Source organism: Ochlerotatus camptorhynchus, unplaced genomic scaffold, assembly GCF_037179485.1.
Source record: "Ochlerotatus camptorhynchus isolate MF236.1 unplaced genomic scaffold, CSIRO-AGI_Acam_v1.1 ptg000089l, whole genome shotgun sequence".
In the NCBI taxonomy this organism is placed as follows: Eukaryota; Metazoa; Arthropoda; class Insecta; order Diptera; family Culicidae; genus Ochlerotatus; species Ochlerotatus camptorhynchus.
Genome location: NW_027040579.1, coordinates 946,646 through 969,783, shown reverse-complemented (window position 1 = coordinate 969,783; position 23,138 = coordinate 946,646). Strand labels below are relative to the sequence as shown.

The following is a 23,138-nucleotide window of genomic DNA, read 5'->3' as shown; positions in this document are numbered from 1 at the left end:
CAAAAATTAGCTGTATAAGCCAATTTTTGGCTGTATAAGCTAATCTGCAGCTAAAATTGTTAGTTGGGTAGGCCGCCGTTTTAATAGAAACTAAGCGATCGATTCAACCTCTGGTGGTGAATATGAGAACGTCAAAAAGAGTGTGAGCAGAAATGTTTGCCGTGAGACATTGGAAGCGGAACACTTTTTCACTTTTCCCGAAAAAATTATTTATCTGAGATGCTCGAAAACTTGATCTATAGTTGAAAAATTTAATTCTGTATCATTTTTGCAAAGGTTCGGGAATATTTTTGTTGAGAAAAATGTAAAATTGCAATAGTTCCTTAGTAGTTATAATCTTCCGGATTTCTTTTGTGTGAATAGTTTTGGTGCAAATCAGTTCAGATGTGTGGAAAATCGTAAAATAAGACAATTAATAATGGAAATTGGCAAGATGTTCAATGAAAAATGCTTTAATTTGCGTTGTGAAAAATCATTTTTTCTGATGTAAACAAATGGTTTGGTTGACGTTTCCTCTCGAACTCGCGTGGTGCCCTCTACGTTGGTGGTACATTAAAAAGGCCTGTTCAAACGAAGTATTTGAATAATTAATTTTTGGCAACACTGAGTTAAACCGAATATACCACATTGGAGGGAATATTTTAAAGAGCGTTGCGCTAAATTATGCAATCTGCGATTCATGCTTCCTACCCTGTATGAATGAAATCTTTATTACTTTTTCGAAGGGACGTATTTGCTTTTGTAAACAATGTATTTGCTCGTTGTTTTGGCTTAACTGGTAGCTCGTTCACGCATGCTAACACTACCATAACTACCGTGAACCCCCGGTAATATGACCGGTTTTAATCTGAACACTTTTTAATTTGAACCCCGCTTATCTGCACGGCGTGCAAACTAAAAATTACCTAAACGTCATTTTGCACATGGAACGGAGTAAAGCGAAAAGGAACAACGGAACGCAGAATCAAAACAAAACAGCAAATAAGGCAACCAGAAACACGCTGAGGAAAAAAACTAAAAGTTCAAATTATAAATGAACCCCGTTAATATAAATGAGGTGTCGTTCAGATTAGCGGGGATCCACGGTACCATAACCATAACTAGTGGTGTTAGTATGAGTGGGTGAGCTATCACTTACGCCAAACCGACGATCAAATGCATTGTCTACAATTTAAAAAAGTAATCGAGAAACCCTTTTTTTGAAGTCTTTCACCAAATTCACTACCTTGAAAGATTACACCGGAAACGTCTTGATCAACATTACAGGGCCTCTGTGTATATGTATGTTTTTCGTTGTACTGGAGCGCATATTTCGTGAGAACATAACGAGAATACAGCTGGTGAATAACAATAATATTCCAGCCTAGTTAGCTACCTGATGCTATTGCAAATCACTATTTTTGAAGACTATCACGATGTTCACATAAAACTAGATGATAGGTTCAAAATGTTTTGACTTTATAGTGATTAAAAACTTGACAGTCGATCAGCGGCTTTGTATTTTTTTTAATATTTGCTTTTTGGAATTGATGAAATATAAACAACTTGTGTTTTATTTGTCAAATAGTAGCCAATTGCATTAATTATTATTATTTACATTTCAAAATTTTTTTTTTCAATGCTCCACGCTTTTTGCTCGTGTTTATTTACATTGCTCGATTGGAACCGCTTTTGACGGTTTGATTGGAACTTTTTGTTTCATTCTTCGTGCGTCTCTTATTAAACATCGTCTCTGGTATAGACTAGTAATCTCATATAGACCTTTTTGCTGTTTAATAGTCTTTCTCTATCTAGTACACAGGGATGAATGGATGGTTTGTTTTCCCACTAATCTGTTTCCCTCTTGCTCGCACTCCTTTCATTTAAATGATGCATTAGTGTGCACCGATTAAACGTCAAAAAGCTCAATATGTAGAGCAAGGTGACTACATATAGGTGTTCTAATGTGTCAAATTCATGATTCAGCCATGTTGGATTTTTGTATGGGACAGCGACCGAGTTTGTTTACAATTTGCACTAAAACCGCACTTTTCCCCCCCGCGACCTCCTCGCCTATATAATGACAAAGCTGTATCACCATGATGTAGAGATTCGCGGAAGCGGCCATTTTGAGCCAATCGAGCAGCGATAACTGTCAAAATGTGGGCCAAACGAGCATGTTTATCGTTTGCCTGAATGCTTCAGTTGAAAAGTATTGTAATCGGGGTGAAATAAATTAAAGTAAAATGCGTATGTTAACATCAAAGAGTTTTTGATATTGTTGGTCAAAAGCACTGCGATGTCAAATCACGGAATGATTTTCGCACAACATGCATTTGGTGCTGATGAACCGGGATCGCTCCAGACAGCTTCAGAACTTTCCCACCTTTTTTACCAAAATACAATTGCGTGTGCTCGAAGCAGTACATTTTAACTAGATACTACAAAATAATTATCATTGTAATATACACTGCACAAACGCATAGAATGAACTAGGAAAAAATCCGACGGTAGTCCACAAAACTCCAGTTCAGCGTTTTTTTCGGAAACCGTAAAATTCTCACATTGTTATACTTCGTTGCATTTCCACGACCGCGATTAGGGCAAAACACGGCAATGTACTTCATATTCCTTAAATGTTATTCGAAATTTAAGGAAACATAGTTCATCAATTCGCTGAGAATTCAAACAACGTAAACAAACTCGTAGCGTAGACAATGATAAAGTCACGCACAAAACTGACACAGTTTCCTCCGCGGCAAGTGTTTGCAGCTTTTGTAAACAAAACACGTTGCCAAATCGTCTCATAATATTTCCGCTTACCACCGTACCAAAACACCGTCTTTCGTCCGAATGAAACCTCAGACCATTCAAATCGAAACATCGAAATCGCCTTTTCGAATGATAGCTGCAACCGGATGAAGGTTTTTTGAAATCAGATAATTTTCCTCTCGAATACAGGATGAACATTGTTATGAGAAGGGATAGGGCCTTCAGTTGGAATACGTAATGCTCTCTGCAGAATGATTGTCATCTTAAATTGAAATGCATCTGGTATTGGTTCAGCCCCATAACACAAATCATTCAAAACGATGATGTAAATAATTATATCGATCGTCATTTGCTGCTCTGAGCAGACAAACGAGGTTAAAGCAAAGCCATCGCTATCAGAGGTGCTACGAACATTGGTAAAATGTGAAGACCGTAGATTGTCTATTTCGTGGTGAAGGAAGTTTCCTCTACCAACAAGTAATGTTTGGACTCATCATGCGCATTAGACAATTTATCATTTATATTGCACATTAGCCATCTAGTTTTTCAAGTCGTTATCCTCGCAAATCATTTTGTTTTGGCAATTTTATGCAGTGGTGACTTAACAAGAGTATCACCTATCAAGCAACACCATTTACTCGATTTGGACAAAAATGGCATATTAGCCAATTTCTCATTTATGGGCAGTAATAGCAACAATCAATACGAAACTAACGATTTTAAATTGGCTCACTACTTTAGTAGCCTATTGGTCCCAAGCAAACGATTAACGTACCCTATTCTAGTCGAAATTCTAGTACTACGTAATGTTTGTTTTGATTCGCTATGAAAGTTTGACAGATAAAATGAGGGGTTATTGGTTTTTCCTATGTTTCGAGGGGTGAATCAATTAGCTTGGGACCGAAGAGAGTACCAGAGCTGAGCCAAAAAGTTGAGCACGTTATTTCGGGACCTTCTAGTCTTAGAGTTACCTCTATGGTAATAGTAAGCCTGAATGACATATTATTGGTCACAGAAACCGTTACGTTTTCTAGCTAAGCCAATGCAATGGTGGCGCCAGGATTTCTGTTCTATTCGAGGGGGCGGGGGTTTATAAAAATTACGTTATTTAAAAAATATTTTTTTTATTCAAATACCGCTAATTTCATCAAAAATCACGTTTCCCAATTCCAGTTAAGCTAGTTCGATTCATTTGTTGAAAATACACTTTCCATTCATGAACGTAACTGTCATATTCTGCTTCTAAGAATAGAAAAAAAAAGCATTGATTCCACCAGAAAAGCACAAAAATACCACTCACTCATCTAGTCATATATCAAAAACTATTTGTCCAAATCATTTGCCCTTCAAAACATTTCGAATAGAAAGATTTTTGAAAATGTGGTGAAAATTTGAGCTCAAAATAGTAGGAAATAAAAAACCCGCCCATGGTGATAATATGCCATTTTTTGACGATTTTGATACCTACCGGTAATCATCCTGTTTACTTTAGTTACTATAACAAAAACAAAATATGGGTACACCTATAAGAATCTCCATTAAAAAAACCTTCAAATTGACGTTCTAAGATCACGAATAGCTTATTTGGTTGTGGAGAAATCTCTTCTGAAAGAAGTTTTTTTTTAATCTTGGAAATCCAGGGTCGTAGTCGAGAGGGATCTGGAATGACAGGAATGACCTACATACGATTCCCGGGAATTTTACTCTGTCTTGAACCGTCAAGTCATAGCTTCTTCGCAAAATATTAATTGCGATCTAAAAAAAAAGTGCTTGAGACTTTAAAATTATATGGATTTTGATTAATTCAAAATATATCTTCAGTGTCAGAATCCTTAAGATCTTCAGCAATTCACGCTATAAAACATTTAAAAAAATCCAAGAAATTAGAACTCAAAAATAATTATATCTTGGGCTAAGCTAAAATTCAGAATCCCAGACGTGAAAAAATATTATAATAAGAATCACAACAAACATGGCGCTACGACGGTGTCCAAAAAATATACATTTTCGTAACCAAAACATACACTTTACCTTTCGGTTCAATAAATCTGCACACAGTACGATGACTATTCCCAACAAAGCCGTTCCATTAGCTTCAACCCATGAAAGTGGCAGATTCCAACTAGATAATCCTCCTAAAAAAAATGCAATGGACTTGCAGCAATACATGCTCACTTGGTTAGGCATCTCCAGTTTAGGACTTTGTCTTTGCAAGGAATGGCCCTTGTTATACATCGTGCCACCAGCACCACACTGTTTGCATTGGGTTTATCCTATTATTGTGAGTTTTTAATTGTTCCTCAACCGGGCAATGGCTTCTCATGGTTCTTTCACACCGTTCTTCGCTAACCGCCAGCCCAACAACCAGAGACTAGCTTCATTCCACTACCTAGATGCAGCTTGTTTTTTTATTTTTCTTTAGAGTACGGGTCTCCACTACGAACGGCGCTACGTGATGTTTTGCACACAAAAATAGCGAATGAACAAGAATAATGGACATTTTTAGTGCACTATACGCTTCAGAAGCCAGCAACGTTACATCCAGGTTTTGCAGATTCGAAAAATGGAACGGCCCGGTCCACGGAAATAATACTCTTTAACAAGCTCTGCAATGCGTTAGTAGGTTTATGTTCTCTTTTTACGGTGCTTCATTTTGGAAAAGTTGATTGGAATTATGTCAGCCACTTCTTAGTTCGATTCCAAAAATATGATCCTTTGCTGCAAACCCAAGTAATATTTTTGGTTTCATGAGGGCACTGTAGACCATAATTTAGACTTTAGAACGCTTTAAAATCTCGATAAAACTTGGGAATGGCAATTGAGCTAGTGATGTTTCATCATTTCATAAATTTTTCTTTTTACACATTTCAATCTCTTGAAATAAGCTTGTTGAACATATTCAATTTTGAAAACTTTTGGATCACCAGAAAGGTTGAGTAATATTACTGAAATTTTAAAATTTCCTAAAGTAATTCGCCAAAAACCTCACAAAATTTTAACATTTTCCGGAACCTGCATCAATCAGCACATTTTTTGGCTATGATGTGGATGTGATGGAAACAATTTTCTCATTAAAAATACTCTAGCATATTACCAAGAAGTTTATTTTTTTGGCTAAATCTGCGTCGAGTAATAATTTTTAAGGCTCATTCAACAACACTGAAATTTTTCCTGTATTCTATTTCAGGCCCCATAAATATCAATTTAATTCATCATTCAAATATTCCCGATGATCTCAATCTCATCTCAATCCCATTTTGATGGGTATAATAATAAGATAAAAAAAGATGCCAGACGGTTTCCGTTTTTCATTTTATATTCCTCTCAATCCCTCCCGCTTCCTCAATAGTATTAAATTTGCTTTCAACTCCATCTTCGATCGATTCAATTGTATTTGGTTGAAATTATTTGATCGAATTTACTAACCTTCTGGAGTACGCACAAATGGAACGGGGATCCACAATCCATAACTAAAAAAAAATCCTTACCAATGAACTCAACTAATCCACCATTGGCCACACTGCTAATATCAGGATGCTTTTAAATTGAAAAATTGCTTTGATCCGCTTTTAAGGCGGTACCCAGTCTCAAGCCAAACTGTTGCGCACTTATCCTTGCCGTGCCTACACCCATACCCAAATATTTGAATCCCGGAAATCACCAACTACGGATTCGCTGCACGAAACAAAGATGATGATAAAGATTAATAATTGAAAACATCGTCTATCTCCGCCGTTATAGATTGAATGATGCGATGCTCCCGACTTTCCTTTTTTTTTTATTCGCCAGCGGATATAAAATTCAAATATTCATGGCAGGGCAATTGCGTAAATATGTATGGCCCCTCTGAGCACCGTTACCGTCGTCTGCTTTCCTACACAGCATAACTTCCTGTGCGCCACTTCTGACAGAACGAATTTAGAGCTGCTCTGCTCTGCCACAGTAGTGGATCCCGACGTGCCTATTAGTCATCTGCTTGATTGTGCATCGTTGAAGAATATGTCGCGTCTTGATCCCGAGCATACATCAACCACCCGGTGAGTGGAGGTAGCTGGCCTCATTTGTGAAATGTGTAGCTTCGACTTAAGAACAAGAAGTCGTGTGGACAGTGTGTTTTAACGATGGATTTTCCGATTAAGATAGCTGGATGGAAAAGAGCAATAAGTTGGTTAGTTTAATTAGGAATCAGACGATTAATTTGGGGTTGACGTTCTGTCGAAATTTGATGGCATTGCTGTTATCCCATCGCTTCACAGTGCATAGTGCACTGTGGTCCCGGATGGGAATTTGGAGAGACAAAAGTTCTAGTGCTTTTGTTCTAAGTTTGATGTCTCAGAGAAAATGGTTTTTGCTTAAAAAGCTCTTTCCTTTGACCGTTGTAAAAATAAGGGTGGTCCTTGAGTAGTGTGTGTGTGCGTATTTACTATCTAACTCCCACTGACTGACAGTGGCATCATGGATAGAATCCTCAATCTTTTATATAAATAATTGCAAGAAGCTTAAATCCGGGAGTTACAAGGTGACAGCTCTATCGCAACTCCAAAAGCCCATTTCAACGCTCGAATACATTTCAATGTGGGAATCATTAATAATGTACTGGAACTTTCAATCAAGCGGTATTGCTTCATTGACGCGTATTTAATGAGTTGGAAATGTTTGTAGTATCGCTAGTACTAGTACTAGTACTCAAAAATTAAGTATGAAAATATTATAAAGGACAAAATGGAACGAACTCATTAAATCTGGCCAAGTGAAACTAACAAGCTGGCTTGATGTGTTAGAGGGGAAGTCGCAATTGTAGACGGTTCGCTCCTGTTTGTGGTAGAGCTTACACGGAATGTCCCGAATGTAGTATTGAAATACCTCTTGGCCGTCTGATACAATCCACATATGTTAAAAAAAAATCCGGAGCAACGCACAATCCAAAAATATACGGGAGGAAAGTTTTTTCGCTTCCATCTACAAGCACAGCACTCTTCGATCTCCCACCGGTTTGTCCACTCGTGGTTGTCTAAAAATCCGTTCGTTCCTATTTTTGTAACAACCGAGCACTTACACACGAAATTATTAAATATGTTTCAGTTGAAGGAGTTTTTCAATTTTCCTACTAAATTTTCATTAAACAGTCATTAAAATTCGCGAAAAATAAAGCAGCTGCATAAACAAAACACGTCAGATCCAATGCACGGCCTACCTCGATCCATTAGGGTGGTCCGTGAGTAGTGCTAATAAAATTCATTTTTCTGCTGCACTCAAACTCTGGGAAACCTTAAGAGATAAACCAACTACCTGCATGAATTTGAATTGGGTTCTTAAATTTTGACAAAATTATTGGTTTTCATCATCTGAAAGAGCTTCATTTTCTAAGCACAGCGATGCACTTTCATCTCGATTTTAAAAGCAAAAAATAACTAAACTAACAAACTTACATTTTTTTTTGCTGTTTGTACAAAGAACCACCGAGGGGCGCTATGATGGTGATTTTTGCAAATGTAATCATACTAGGGTACTTTCTGAAAAAAAAATAGGTCTTTGTGAAATATCGATTACATAATTCATACACAATGCACTTCAGGTTGTGCCCTTACAAATGATAACTTTATAGTTCTTGTGTATCTATCCTACGCGGAGCAACATTAATCACATATTACTATCTGACAGTACCGGATGAAGCTGGGCTTTCTTCTATCCATCCCATGCTGAGCAAAAGGTTTTTTTTTTTAAGAAAACCGTTCATATTTCGCGATTGTCAAGAGAAATTGACTTAATTAACTTTATTTTTAACCAATTCTAAAAGTTTCTTAAAGACGACGTACAAATTCTGACAAACTTCTTTAGAGAAATAGAATCAATGTTTTCTTCAAAAAAGATTTTAATGCGATTCCTTGAAGAGTCCATAAATGGCCTGTTTTGCCCTACCACTTCAATTTTTCTTGAGCACAAATCTCGGACACTGTTGTGAAATCGTTCATGAAATTTAATCTTCCTGGTTCCACTGTAGTATAGTTTTGTAAGAGTTTAGTTTTGTGCTCTAGAAATTTCAAGATGATAAGTTCGATTTGTCAGAAATGAGGATTACACAGCGATTCACCTTAAAGCAAACAAAACATTCTGGAAGACAAACACCTAAAACAGAATTCAAATGCAATACGACTACCTTCTTGTTAAATTCGCATCCTGTAACACAGTGCAGTGGTCAAATGTGGTCAAGAATCGGAAATTTTGTGTGCTGTGACTTGCAATAAAGTGGTTAAATAATTCAATTTATCAAAAATGATCAATCAATTGTAACGGAAAGGAAATTTTTAAACTTTTGCTACAAAAATGCTTGATTTTGGTATTTAATTGAGTCTCGGGCTCTCAACATTCTGGATATTACCGGTTTTCTATGTTTCAAGATCTTGAAATTGTATTTGAAATTGCAAGAACAGTTAATATTGCATACTTGATACTTTTCCTGAAAAATTAAATAAAAATCCAAATGCTCAGATTCCTACCCAAACTTTGTTCATTGGCCCTAGCGGACAGTTATGTGAAGTTTCTGAGAGGTAAAATCTGAAATTTTAATATTTTCTCGCTATTTGGCCTGGAACTGCTCAGTTGACTTCAACATCTATTAACTTAGTCGATTTCGTTATAATTTTAAATCCATTAAATTAGTTAGATATCTGCGATTTTGATGTTAGCTATTCCAGAAAAGGTCATTAAATGGCTTTACGTTAAAATGTGCATTTCTGCGACAATGATTAAAGGCGATTTTGGAATAGAAGCTAAGACAACATCTAGTGATGAATAACAAAGTAATTAATCCCTAAATCCTGCTACAATTAGAATTTGACGATTGATTCAATTCGGTTATATCCACTCAAATTCAATAACAACGACGAGTGAAAATCACTTTGAAGTAGAAACAATCCTGAATCAACTTGGAATACAACAGATTAATGCACGGCAACAGTGCCAACAATGCTCCGCATCCTTTCCATATTTACGGACATTGACAGTTCTAACTCTTTCACCATCAAAAAGGAACAACAGACAGAAGGAGAAATGTGAGATACGGTAGAGCACTACTTCGTCGATCAGAAAAGATCAATAATATCAATGTTTTCACCACGCACAAATCAATAATAGGTTTGTTCCGATGCGTTAGTTCATAAGCTACAACATAAATCCAATTAGAGCGCATTGCATGAATATTTACGCTCATTGTTCTCAAAACCAAAGAAGCATTCCTAGCGAGAATCCCCTTTTTCTACGTTTATCCGTAGGACGAAGAAAATCTAATGGAGTTTCAATGCGATAGGACGGAATTGAAACTCTTAGAATGAATTTAGAATCAAGAAGCATTGTTAGATTTTAACAATATCTCAATATGGAAAGGTGAATAAATGTAGAAGCCATCTTTGACAGAAATACTCCATTTTTGTTCAAACCCGTTAAAAAACAAGGTAAAGCGCGGGTTATGCTTAGTAGGACGAAAATTAGATCAATAAACCTACAATTTGCGTTTCTTCGTCGCCATGTAAATTCTGATGTCATTCTAAACTTTGTAACAGGTGGGGTACTCCCTGCCCAGCACTATTGAGACCCCGCTCTAAACTGCCTCAGGGTCGGCATACGCGTTTGAATATTGCGGCCAAGAAAATACTCAAATATCTAATCCACACAACAAACTCCCACTGTATTTTTTGTTTAGATAATCTTGTTCTTCAGCGTGGTTGGTCCTTCCACATCCACTGCTTCACCCAGCTTCCTTCTGGTCTCTTTTCTTTACTATTCTCACTCCGTTTTTGAACCCTCGACTTGGTTCTCAAGCCGGTCGCGTGCTTTGGGACTTTCCGTGACGGCTCTTCTATCTCTCTATCTATCCTCGTTATTCTCGTGGCCAGAGTTGCGGCCTATCACAATCACGATCGTCAAACAGCTGATGGTAGTAACGCTTTGTACATTTCTATCAATGTGCTCGTCGAAGCTCTCTCCATGACCATCCATCAAGTTGACGAAAGAAGTGAAAAGCAACTGGTGAATGTCGTCTTCGGTTGTAATCCATCACCGATCTGGTCATTCCCGACAATCACAACACTCATCTGTGCTCGTTTTGAAGCAGTTGCTGCTTTGCTTACTTATGTGAGTGTGTTGGTGAGTGAGCCCAACAGCTTCCGTTTAATTTTTCCTGCTTTGTTTGGAACTCACACAGCCGCGCCTGCCGAAACGAACTTGGAATGCGTAGACATTGTTTTCATTTCGCTTTTTCTCATGATCGTACTGCAGAAGTCTTCACTGTTTTCGTTGTGCTTTTCATCATCAGCAGCGAGTGTAACGTTTTGCTTGTAAGCAGCGACCATTACTGGTGATCAGGGTTGCTTCCACTCACTCGCTATAAAAAAAATATTTTTCGGAATTATACAATCATTAGATGTTATAATGGTATGTTCTACTTTTAAGTAACAGGAAGAGGGTGTAAAGTATGTGTTTGATTCATAAAATCAGAGCGTCACAATCAGCGATCTTATGATTCGTGAGCGTTCACTCTGAGTGAGCGCTCACGAGTCGTAAAATCGCTGATTGTGACGCACTGAAAGCAATATTGACAGATTTTATGTGTCAAACATATACTTCATAACCTCTTCTTGTAACTAACAAGTACTAATTAGCATTATACTTTTTTACGATTTCATAATTCCGAAAAACATCTTTTTATAGCAAGTGAGTGGAAGTAACCCTGCTGGTGATTGTTGTTTGCCATGGCTCAACCTCTCACTGCGTGACAAAACGTTCTGTCAGCGAATGTCGGTTGAAGCGTAGGCGAGTGTCACGTGAGTGTCATGATATTTTGCATCACTGCTACCAACACATTTCTGTGAGATACAACAACAAACAACTGCAATAGCAACCGGTCACTATGATGAACATAAGGCTAGATTTAAAATACTTAAAAATACTTGAGAATACTAATAAGCGATTGGAAAATATGTAATGTCTCTTAGAACTAATGTTTAGAGTGGGATACCCCTAGTGCCATAATGCTATTATGATTGAGCATGAGATTATAGCAAAAAAAGATATTCAGTAAATATGTGACTAGATTGGCAACGACCATTGAGTTAAACATCTAATCCGGGCTTCACTGAACTCTCAAATTTGGGGATGGATTGGATATTCAGGACCTTTATTTCTATTCTCATATGTCGTATATTGATCTATTACAAATCCTACAAGATACTACAGCTTTTCTAAATCTCAATTTAAGATGGCCGGGAAATCTCACGCGAATCAATGTACGAACAATATATCACCACCTTTTTTATTTGGTTTTTGAAGGATCGTTTGGCTCTTGCTCCGCTCTTATACTAGACCTTCTCTAATTTCAACAGGTTAAAGGAATTATTTGAGATACAGTACGCGATTTTGTGGGCCGCTCCGAGCATCAATAATTTCACATATCCGTAATTCCAAATCTTTCCCATTTATCTTTAAGATGGACGTTTAAGGTATACTTTGGTGCAATAAGACCACTGAAAAAGTGCATGGGTTTCATAGAAAAGATTTTCAAAAAGGGAACTGACAAAATTGGGTCCTTATTGTTGAATCCGACTAAAATTTGAGATAACTACTCATATTTCTTGGAAGGAGAAATTTGCATGAACAATTATGTCCAAGTCCCTGAGCCCCGTCAAAGTCAAGTTCAAGATCTCGAAAATTACTCAAATCCCCTGAATCTTGAGAATTTTCCGCAGTTTATAAAATTAATATTTTAAATGTCTCAAGTTGTTGAATCTGACACATTTTTTGAAGTCCGTTTACTGTAAATAAAAAAAATGCAGTCTGAGTAAAATTACCTTCGATTTTCTTCATATTCGAGCAGATTTTTGAGGAAAATCGAGGAAAATTTTTGGTAGTAAGATATATGACGTCTTCAACTTCTTAATAACATGACATAGCCTGCTACAGAATGACCTGCGTTTTTTGCGAATTTGAGTAAACGGAACTCAAAAAATGAGTCGGATTATTACCTATTTGAGCCGGCACCGGTGGTGTAGTGGTAAGCGTGACTGCTTTCTCACCCCAATGGGTCTAGGTTCAATCCCAGCCGAGGTCGGTGGGATTTTTCTGAGGCCTAAAAATTTCTGTAAAGCCGTTGGTCTCGGCCCATTGTGTTGTTGAATGGGTGTGATATCCCAAGTAACATTGCAAGTTTTATCGAGGTTTTAAAGCGTTCTACAAGTCTAAAACACGGTCTACAGAACCCTGATGAAACCGAAATTGTTACTTGGGAGGTATGCAAGCTGCCTTCCTGCACATTCGATTGCCGTCAATGTATGGCAATCGATGTCCGTCGGTGATTGGCACTACATTGCGGAACAGAGACCGACGTTAAATAAAGGAAAGAAAAAAAAAATACCTATTTGTAATATTTAATGAACATTCAAAGTGTTTTTGTGTTACCAACTTCATACGTAAAATTTACGATGTTCAGAGTTTGTTTGAAATGCTATACTAATATCAACATGAGGCTTTAGTGTGATAATTTATTAGCTAGCGAAAGGTTGGACGAGGCTAGGTTGATAGTTCCGCTAGAGTGCGGAAGTGTTAAAATTGAATAGAAGTTGAAATTGAGCGAAGAGCCATTAATGCGACAGTATTGGTCAAACGCACACTCCTTTACCTAACCCATACATTAGTGAATGAGGGGACTAATGAAATATTTTATAACTTTACACGATGTTGCGTTGCGTTGTGTTGCGTTTGTAACGGAGTAATTCGTAGGTTGCATACTGGCAACTGTCATGTATCTACTTTAACTTTCTTATTCTAATTGCTTAAGGAAAACTATTTGGGAATGAATAGCTCTCCAATCAGAATTCGGAATAGGAAAAGCATGGCAATCATCATTACCGGCCACGCCCATCTTCTCCGTTACGGGGAAAGGAAGGATATTGTTGATGTAACATTTACTTAACGGAAGGCCATCGACTCACCGACGCTTCCATAGATGCTACGGAGTTGGATAGTTGGGTAGGAGATTGATTCGCATAAGCAGGCGATGCGACCACAGTAATTGTTTTGTTATGGAGGAGCTTGGGAACAAACCCACGATCTTCTAGAAACTCAGTAAGCAAAAGCGGTAGCGGTCAAGCTAGCCGGGCTCCTCAATTTCAATTCCAATCCTGTTTTAAATAAAATGTAAACAAACAAAAAGGAAGGATCTAACCAGAATGAGCGAATTTACTCCTAAACATCAAATAAAATATTGCCTGCAGACCAAACGTGACTACACTCAAGTAACATTGCAAGTTTTATGGAGGTTTTAAAGCGTTCTACAAGTCTTAATCATGGTCTCAACAAGATATTCTCACAAAAGTATTTCACGCAGCTATTCTTCAAGATACACTTTTTTCTACCTATCTTTCTATTAGACCTATGGACATGCATTAGCTTCAAAACTTCAAACCCAGCTGGGTAATCTAACAGATCACAATAAAAATAAAACCAAAATTAAAACGCTTCAAAATTAACTGAAAGCTAATAAATGAAACGAAAAAAAATATTTTACGCCAAAACTAATATTGAATCTCTTGCATCGTATGCTAATTGAATGTAACAAAAATAATATGTAAAAAGAAAAGAAAATTTCAATAAAATATTATGTAAAATTTTACTAGAAGATCACTAATTTATTGGAAGCATTATGAAGGGTATTTGTTTCACTTTTGGATATGATCATAGTTGCAGATATAAAAAGACTAAACACAACCCTTTACTTCAGTACCGGCATTCCAGACTAGACTAATTATTAGTTCAGACCAGGGAGTTCTAACATATTAATACGCTATCTTGATTATTATTATTTATTTATTTACTTATGACACTTTACCACATTAGTTTTTTGGAATTCGTGTCATGCTATCTTGATGTTATCAATTGTTATAACATGTTTCAAGGCTTCTAGCCTGAAGAGAGATCCCTTCTTCATGGTAGAGAAATTACTATTGCAATATAACTGTGTTTGCAAAATGTCGGTTTACCATCGTCATCGGCAGTACACTGTGCGCCATTTCCCACTATGCGTTAAAAGATCGTTTTGTTCAGCGAAGGCTGAACAACACTTCCATAAGCAGATAATTGAAGAAAAACGAAGATTCCGATGCAACCACAACCGACGAAGATGCACTGCCGCCTGCCTTGAAGGCAAAAGTAGCACGCATGAAGGTATGCACAACATGTGTACACACTCATTTCATTACAAATTCCCTCCATTCAACATCGATCTTTGCCACTAGCTCTACCTCTGATTTCCAGTTCGGAGGGAGACGTAGAAGATGAAGAACGACACGCTTTGAGACGTACGACGACGACAAGATGAGAGATGAGATGACATTGACTTCCGGTGCACAAGGCCGTTTTTCGCACTCGAGATCACGATGTGCCTACTCCTCCAGCAGACTGCAATTTATCGTTGAGATGGGATGTTCCGCGGGTAACGACAATTTGGATCTTCTGATGATGATGCCTTGTGTGGAGCAATAAGGCAAGCAAAACCGATGATGCGTTTTATATGTTGGTACTATCGTTATCTTTTTATGGGGCTTAGTGAACTCATTTACTGATATTAGCTATCCTTCATCGGTTCCAGGGAACTGAAGCTGAAAAAGGTCGTTTATGAGAATCGGTTTATTCTTTGTGTTTGTTCTTCTCGTCAGTGGCACTTCTAGAAGGCGACAGAATGACCCTTTACAATGTACTTTCCTATATAATGTTGTGATTCAGAGCATTTCCAAGCGTAAATTATCCACTTGTCTTATGCGCTGCGAAGGAACTTCCTACTCAGTGTCGTACCGTATTGCACTACCATTATATGCGATGCTGGAAGAGGGTCAATGCTGGTAATTGGTTTTTATAGCATTCGCTCTTAAACTACGGCTAAGCTGTGAAAATTGATACTTACGACAGAAAACCTTCCCTATTGAAATTCCCTATCTTTTGTATCTGTCAGTTTTTAAACTACCGTTTAGCTACTAGACAATGTGACTCGCAGTGATTTTCTGCCTAATACAATGGAAGACTGAGAGAATTCGACCCTCTTCAGCATAGCGAAACAGACCCTGTCAGTAACATACACACAAGGTTATGATGAATCTCAGCACTATCAATTTCGAAGAAGCACAACACTAAACATTCGCAGTTGTATAGATACCACAGTCTATGTTGCTTATCATCCTTCGTTTATATATGTATGTATCTGTTCATGTACGCTCCCGCTGCGTGATAGGTTCGCGGTCATAAACCTAAAATTTACGGCTTCCTAGTACCGTAAACTGCCGACCGGCAAAAACTTCTCCGATTCTCCATAGCCTCCATCGATACATGTGTGGAAGGGCATAGAAAAACGAAGAAAGAAGCTTTTATTCGACGAATACAAAGCTTTGGGATAACCGAATCCACATGAATTTCGGAATGAACCAGATTTTCGTTACATAAGAGGAGATAATCTAATGGAGATACCACATCCAATTTCAGACAGGTCTTTAAAGGGTCCAACTGAATAAATGGATACATTTTGAAATGAAACCAAATAACTACTGGTCGTGCGACTTGTTTCAGTTCATAAATACTACGATTATTTTACAGGATTCATTATTTTTAAATAGGACTACGCCTGTGATTTTTATATTAGGGTACACTTTGTGAAAACCGAAAATGGAACATGTAACAAAATTATGAAAGATTTTGAACATTAATAACTCAGCTGCCCCGAGAAGAATTTCAATAATTTTATCACCAATCGATCAGAAATATTTCTACGCACCTGTAAAAATTTACGACCTTATAATTTTTCAAAATGTCACTATTAAAAATTGCACGAATGTGCACTGCTGCTATGATATTTTTTTTTCCCTAAAACTGATTTCAAAGTTGAATTCCATCCAGTCTCACCAAACGGTGTTTATTCAATCACCGCGTGGTGAGTGGTGGTGTTCTCCAATACACAACGAAAGACTGCCTGCAAGCAGCGAGCTGCAGCCCACATGAGCATCCATAGAAGGAGGAAGAAGCCGCACCGCTATTGACCGGAATCAGTAGCTCTTCGTGAGTCGCTGTGGGTCATCTATGTCAAGCGCGTCATACTAAAGAGTATCAACAGAGAGAACCCCGCTCAAATTCCATTGTACGTAGTCCTACGTCACCATTGCGTACAACCCCATAGGGCTGTCCCTTGTAGTTTTTTTTTTTAATTTTTGAACGACTGAAAATATTGGCGAAATATGAATTTATCGTTACACGTAAGGAGTCAATAAAATCGAGCATTTTTTTATACGACTCAATGGGGTTTACGAAACAAAGCATGTACAAGTTCAGCATATATTTTCTTTTTTATTTTTATTTTAACCGAACAGTTTCGCATTTCAACGATAGCGGTTAACTACTATCTGGTAATTTTAAAAGTTTAGCACTTTCAAAAACTTTGAAGTTTTAAGATTTAATTGTTTAGAAGCCTGGAGCTTTGGAGCTAAACAATTTAAGATTCTGAAACACATAAAATTTCGAGATCCGAATTCTGAATCGAGTCTGAATCTGAACCGAATTCCTTATCTATTTGCATTTTTCTGAAGGAAGTGTTACTGCTATCTAAAGCTGCAACAAATTTAAACAGCACTTATCAGTGCTAAATATTATCTACAAATGTTCTACCGTGTTCGATTCTTATTCCTCTTCGATCCTTGTTTGGACCCTACCCGAGGAAATCCTGCTTGAATATCGATTTGGAAATTACAATTCGTTCCTTAGGATTCTTATAGTAATCTACTTGGAAGTCGATTTGGAGAAACTTTCTTCTACCACCTAAACGCAAAAGAAAACGGTAATCTCTTGATCCCCCTTCTGATGAAATTTATTTGAGCAACCAATTTGATATGCTCACAGATGATGAGAATGATCCAAATTTCACTCAACTTTCACGGCCTAATACCAAGAAGGAAAAGGAGAAACTTCGTTAAATTCAAGTTTTCACTTCAAATTAGCCGTCGGGGTGAATGCGTCTTCTTAAGTTTATTACTGAGAAGCAACACAAATTTTTCGCTTATAACACCAAAACTGCATGCATGTTCAAGATCTGCCCAGTATTGCTACCTCTTCACCTCTGCAATTCCAAAATAAAGGATGCTGAGTTAGTTTTAATTAAGAATTCGTTGTCGTGAGTGATCTATTATTACGATTTAAATTAATTAGGCGTAGAACACAAATAAAAAAGGGTTGAACTTGGGATTGAACTCGTGACCTTCTACTTGGAAAGCGGAAACCGTCTGATTGTTAGGCTGAATCAGTGTTGTGAAATAATGAATCTTACAAGTCGTTTATAAAGCATTTACAAAGCATGCGATTAAAACATGAAGACATAATGATATTAGAGCTATTATGCTGACTTAATTCACCTTTATTCAGCAATATTGTAAAGCAATGCAATGAAATCTAATAATAAAGCATGTTAATAAATCAATTGAAAACAGTCGAATCAAAGCGTCAATGTATGTGCAATTTACACATATTTAGTTTGTTAGTCGATGAAATTTCTGGTGTTGAATCGAGAAGACAATCAACGTTTATAATGCTTTTAATAAATTAATTAATAGGATCACAGCAAACAGACGAATAAAGGTACATCTACCGATCTAAATGAGTTTTTCTCAGCTCATAACTCGACAACACGTTTTATTTAGCATTTTGCACTGTAATACAGCATTTATTAAATATATGCTTATTTGTGGATAATTTAGATGTACCCTCAATTCTATTTTATCAATTCAATTGATCTTAATTTTCTACCAAATTTAATACAGCTTGTTTCAAAAAATCACAAAATAATCAAAGAAAAACATTTGAAAAAAATCTTTGCTATTTTTATAAATCTCGGGATTTGCAAAACTTTTAGAAACTTCTTCACTCTGAAACTAAGATTAAAATAAATACTTTCATCGGGATATTGCCAGTTCACAGAAATCTTAGCATTCATTGATTTTTCAGAAACAAGAAGAATGCAGAACCGCAGCTGTCATAAAAACATATTATTAAATGAAATGTAGACTCTAAAGTGTTATAAAATTCAGATCTATTTGAAATATTTTTTCTCAGACACCTTCTGGCATGGGTTCGGGCATATTTGACGCTAATATGTAATCACAACCGGAATTATATCTGATTCTTAAACCTAATTTTTTTATCTTTTATGTGAGGTTCTGCGGATATCAAAGAACTCTGTTCGTCCCAAATGCCAAGCATTTTGCTCAGAAATATATTTTGATAGTTTGAGAGTAAAAAATATCGTTTATTGTCCGTTTAAGGACAACATGAACTGTTTTTCGTTGACCTGCTAGGTTGACGGCTTTGAACGTGTTGAGGATAGTTGCATCGCTCAAGGATCGCTGTATAAACTTATCCGGTTTGCCTAATTTAACTAGATTGCAGGCTAGAATATAGGATGAACTTCCGGTATATTTTTAGGAATGATTGGCAAGGTTGAACGGTGGTTGCATTGTCAGCTCGATTATCGATTGCATTACTTTGTGTGTGTGTATTCCCTCTAACCCCCACTGGCCGGCAGTGTTATTATGGAAGAACTCTCTCTACAATTTCGCATTTATGGTCATTGTACATGCTTAGTCCGGTAGACAGCTTTAGTCCGGGAGTTAGAAAGTGATAGCTCTATTGCAGATCCAGCAACCCATTTCAGAATGTCTGGAGAGTCACGCCCATTCCGAGGTTACTTTCACTTACAATAAGCCCCACATGTATGCATCACCGTTATCAAATGGATATTGGTATTACATACACGCTTCCAGGTTCGAAAATATTCTTTTCAAACCTGGCACATACCTATATAGTTTATGTTTTTTTAAATTGAAAAATGTATTTGGACTGGTCTCACCATGTTAATTTGATCATCCAATCCATGGGTTCCGTAATTTTGATTTTCTCTTAGCTTTGCATCTCATTCCGTGATGTACCTTTGTCGTAATACTTCCTTTAACGAACACAAATTTTCTTGCATTGCCATGGTCATCTGGGAGGTGGTTTGCGTCTAGTGCTTTCCCCAGGAATAGTTCGCGGCCACCAACTGCCACCCGTCCAGTCTTGGGGGTATCCAACGAGGTATCTTTCATATTGCTCGCAATCTCCAACGCCGGCGAGATACCAGCAGCCGAGCACTTTTGCAAGCGGAAAACTTGTTGATTCACGGCAACGTCGGCCACCGAATCACCACCAAAACTCGCGACGAACACATTATCAACACGTTCCCGGGCTAATTCACTAACCTGACCGATCTCTCAATAGAACTACACGCAGAAAGTGTAGCATCCTATCTCGGAGAACCGGGCTCCCGGGAGGCAATGAAAATCGACACCGAACAATGGAACTGAAGCTGCGTTGTATATTTTGGAGGTTAGATTCAAGGTCAACGACCCACTTGAAGCAAACACAGGCAATACACGATATATCACTAAATGATTTTATGAACACTTGAAACTAAATTTCAGCACACAAATTAACAAATTAAAAGCCAAAAAGTGTTTAATTCGCTTACGAAAAATACGCAGCAAAAGAAAAACACGTCAGCTTTTAAGCGCAGCCTACTGTGATCTGGTTATCAACTGCATCACTTTGTACTTAAAATATGTTAACTCTTTTTTTTATTCTATCTAAATGATGCAAATCTAGGATGGCACAGCTGTAACGCTATAAAACTACACACAAACTTTATTTTTCTTCGATTTTTAATCCGATCATCAGTTTTATTTTGTGATGCTTGAAGATCCACCGCAGCGTCGAATTCTTAGCTGCGCACAGCGTAAATATTTACGTTTTTTGACAAAAACTCCGGTAACCATGACAGATCCTGACGCAGTAAGTCTCTTTTGACGTAGACTACGTGTTACGAGAAGGTACTGGGGGTAAATCGAAAATCTAAAATTGCAACCGTCACGAAAAGATGTAAAGTTTTGAACGCTTATAACTTTGTCATTTTTAGATGAAATTAAAATCCGAATACACCAATCGATAGGAAATAACTCTCACAATCTGCAATAAATGCTTTCCATTTTTTTTAATCGTTGAAAAATGTGCAAAAAAAAGTGATAATTTTATCACTGTTTCAATGAAATAAACGTTCTCCCCAAACCAAGTCGTCATAATCGAGTACCATTTGGTTGCGCATCGTTTTGCTTGAATCTGTAAAACTATATAAGAGCTCTGCTGTTGTTCCTCCGCTCATTAAAGCTTCGGACGGCGTGACAAGCAGAAGTAGGAGCAAATCAGAAAAAGGAGGAATTTTTCCCTCTGCCTCTGCTGAACATTACCGCAGTCAGGCTATAGCGCTGCTGTTGTGAATCCGCTCATTTTCGCATCGGACGGACAGTGTGGTAAAATAGCTGCATTCAGCGTGATCACCTTGATGACAACCAACGATGGGGTGGAGAGGATGTGGAATTTGTGGAGATCGAACAATTGGTCCTTTTCAGGACCACAAATATTTTACAGAAAGAGTTATTGAGACTGTTTTCGGTCCCGTTCAAATAATATGAAACGCGACAAATGTTATTTTTATATAACAAACCCCTACCTCTGTCACGCCCCATTCATAAAACACGGCGGGAAATCCTGTCAGGGGCGGGGCTTAGAAAGTAGTTTTTGTGCAGAATATTTAAAAAGGAGAGACTTTGGATGTTGTATACAAATTACAGATGCATTTCTGTAAGAACTGTCAAATTCCTATGAATTTACACGCTAGTGTTCGTGAGATTCTGCTTAGCGAACTGAATTTTGATGATTTTGGGCCGTCCCTGTGTTGAAGTGGGATCCAGAGGAACGGTAAAAATTCATTTGCATCTTAACGTAGATTGTTGTACATTGTTGTTTGTTACAAAATTCATGCACCAAGTGGATTAGCGCATTTCTGGGTGGCGCTGTGTCTAGTTCGGTCCACCAAAAATTGAACCTCTGAAAATGGGTTGGAGCGTCTTAGTGTAAATGCAAGAATGGCAAAAAGTTAAGAGATATATTTCTGAATACTTGTAGTTCTAGTTCCTCATGAGGTGCTTAAGAGGCGGATAAATTCCTACGTTAAGCTATCCAATGAACATTTAGAATTATAATCCTGCTTGGATGGACGAATTTTTTATTGCTTGAAGTAGCAAATTATGATTAAATATTGAACATGGACCAAACTTTCTAATTGGTGAAAGCACAACTCTGAAAATCAAATTTTCGAATATTCTGTTGGAAAGAAAGTGAGGGGGCAATCCCAAGTAATCAACAAGCCTGCTTAGTAATAATCCGAGTAATAATGCGCCAAAGCCCTCTATTAGTCGTATGTTAGCTTTATATAACAAAATCAATCCAAATTAGCGGGCTTATTGGTTACCTTCCAAGTAAAAAATTGGGTTTTATGAGGGTATTGTAGACCATGATTTAGACTTACTGAGTGCTTTAAAACCTTAATAAAACTTACAATGTTACTTGGGCTGGGATGTGCAATACATGCTTGTGAACGATTTTCCACGTTTGGTTAAACGTGTTATCCATATCAAATGTTCAACGGAGATGTGATCGGCATTGAGGTGTGCAATGTAGTAAATTGGCGCAATAAGTTACTTCCACTGTATTTTAAATCAATATCAAGAAAAAGTTACAAGAAGTTCACTAAACATCTCAACACAGTCTACGTCAACCATGCGGTCGTATCTTGTACACAACCCCACCATTTTTTTTTTTCATTCGCGTTGTTTTTAAAGATCAAAATGTAATGATTACCTGAGATTTGTCAATGATGTAAATATTTACACGTCGTGCATTGTAGAATAACAAGGCTTCAAAGAATCAATAGCTAAAATACTTCAAGTTTGTCAATGCACACTATGTTTTTTTCAGTATTCAGCTCATTTTCATACTGGTAGAACATTAGATCCGTTTGCGTTGCGTTGACGTAAATTTGACAGTTAGACAATAGATTTAGCTGTAACTTTGCCGCAATGCGTCCGATCCGGATCTAATGTGCGTGGGCCTTGACAGCTGCTGTAGAACTTTCAAGATCCACAATATAAAAAGGGAACGAAGGTTAAAAAATGTCAGCATAATACCACTCTCAAAATCGCTCACAAACAGCACATAAATAAACATAGGCAAGCACATCGGCAGTGCATACACACATAGGTAGTCGATACGACTAAGCGTAGAGAAGCACACGGTTTGTTCTAATCTTGATAAACGAGGCATTATTGGTTCCGTGCTCAATTTTCTGCTTCGTTGCAGTTGTATTGGGAATTGCTTGAAATTACAACAAATTCGGCGCTACTTTAATGCTCCACATTTCATCAATCACACTGTACACTGAA

General features: G+C 37.4%; 1 protein-coding gene across 2 annotated transcripts in view; it reads left to right on the top strand.

The window, feature by feature from the left end:
* The window catches only part of LOC135698531 (sodium/potassium-transporting ATPase subunit beta-1-interacting protein-like), a 209,462-nt gene that overhangs the window by 163,488 nt on the left and 22,836 nt on the right, over nucleotides 1–23,138 (top strand). The window lies entirely within an intron of this gene.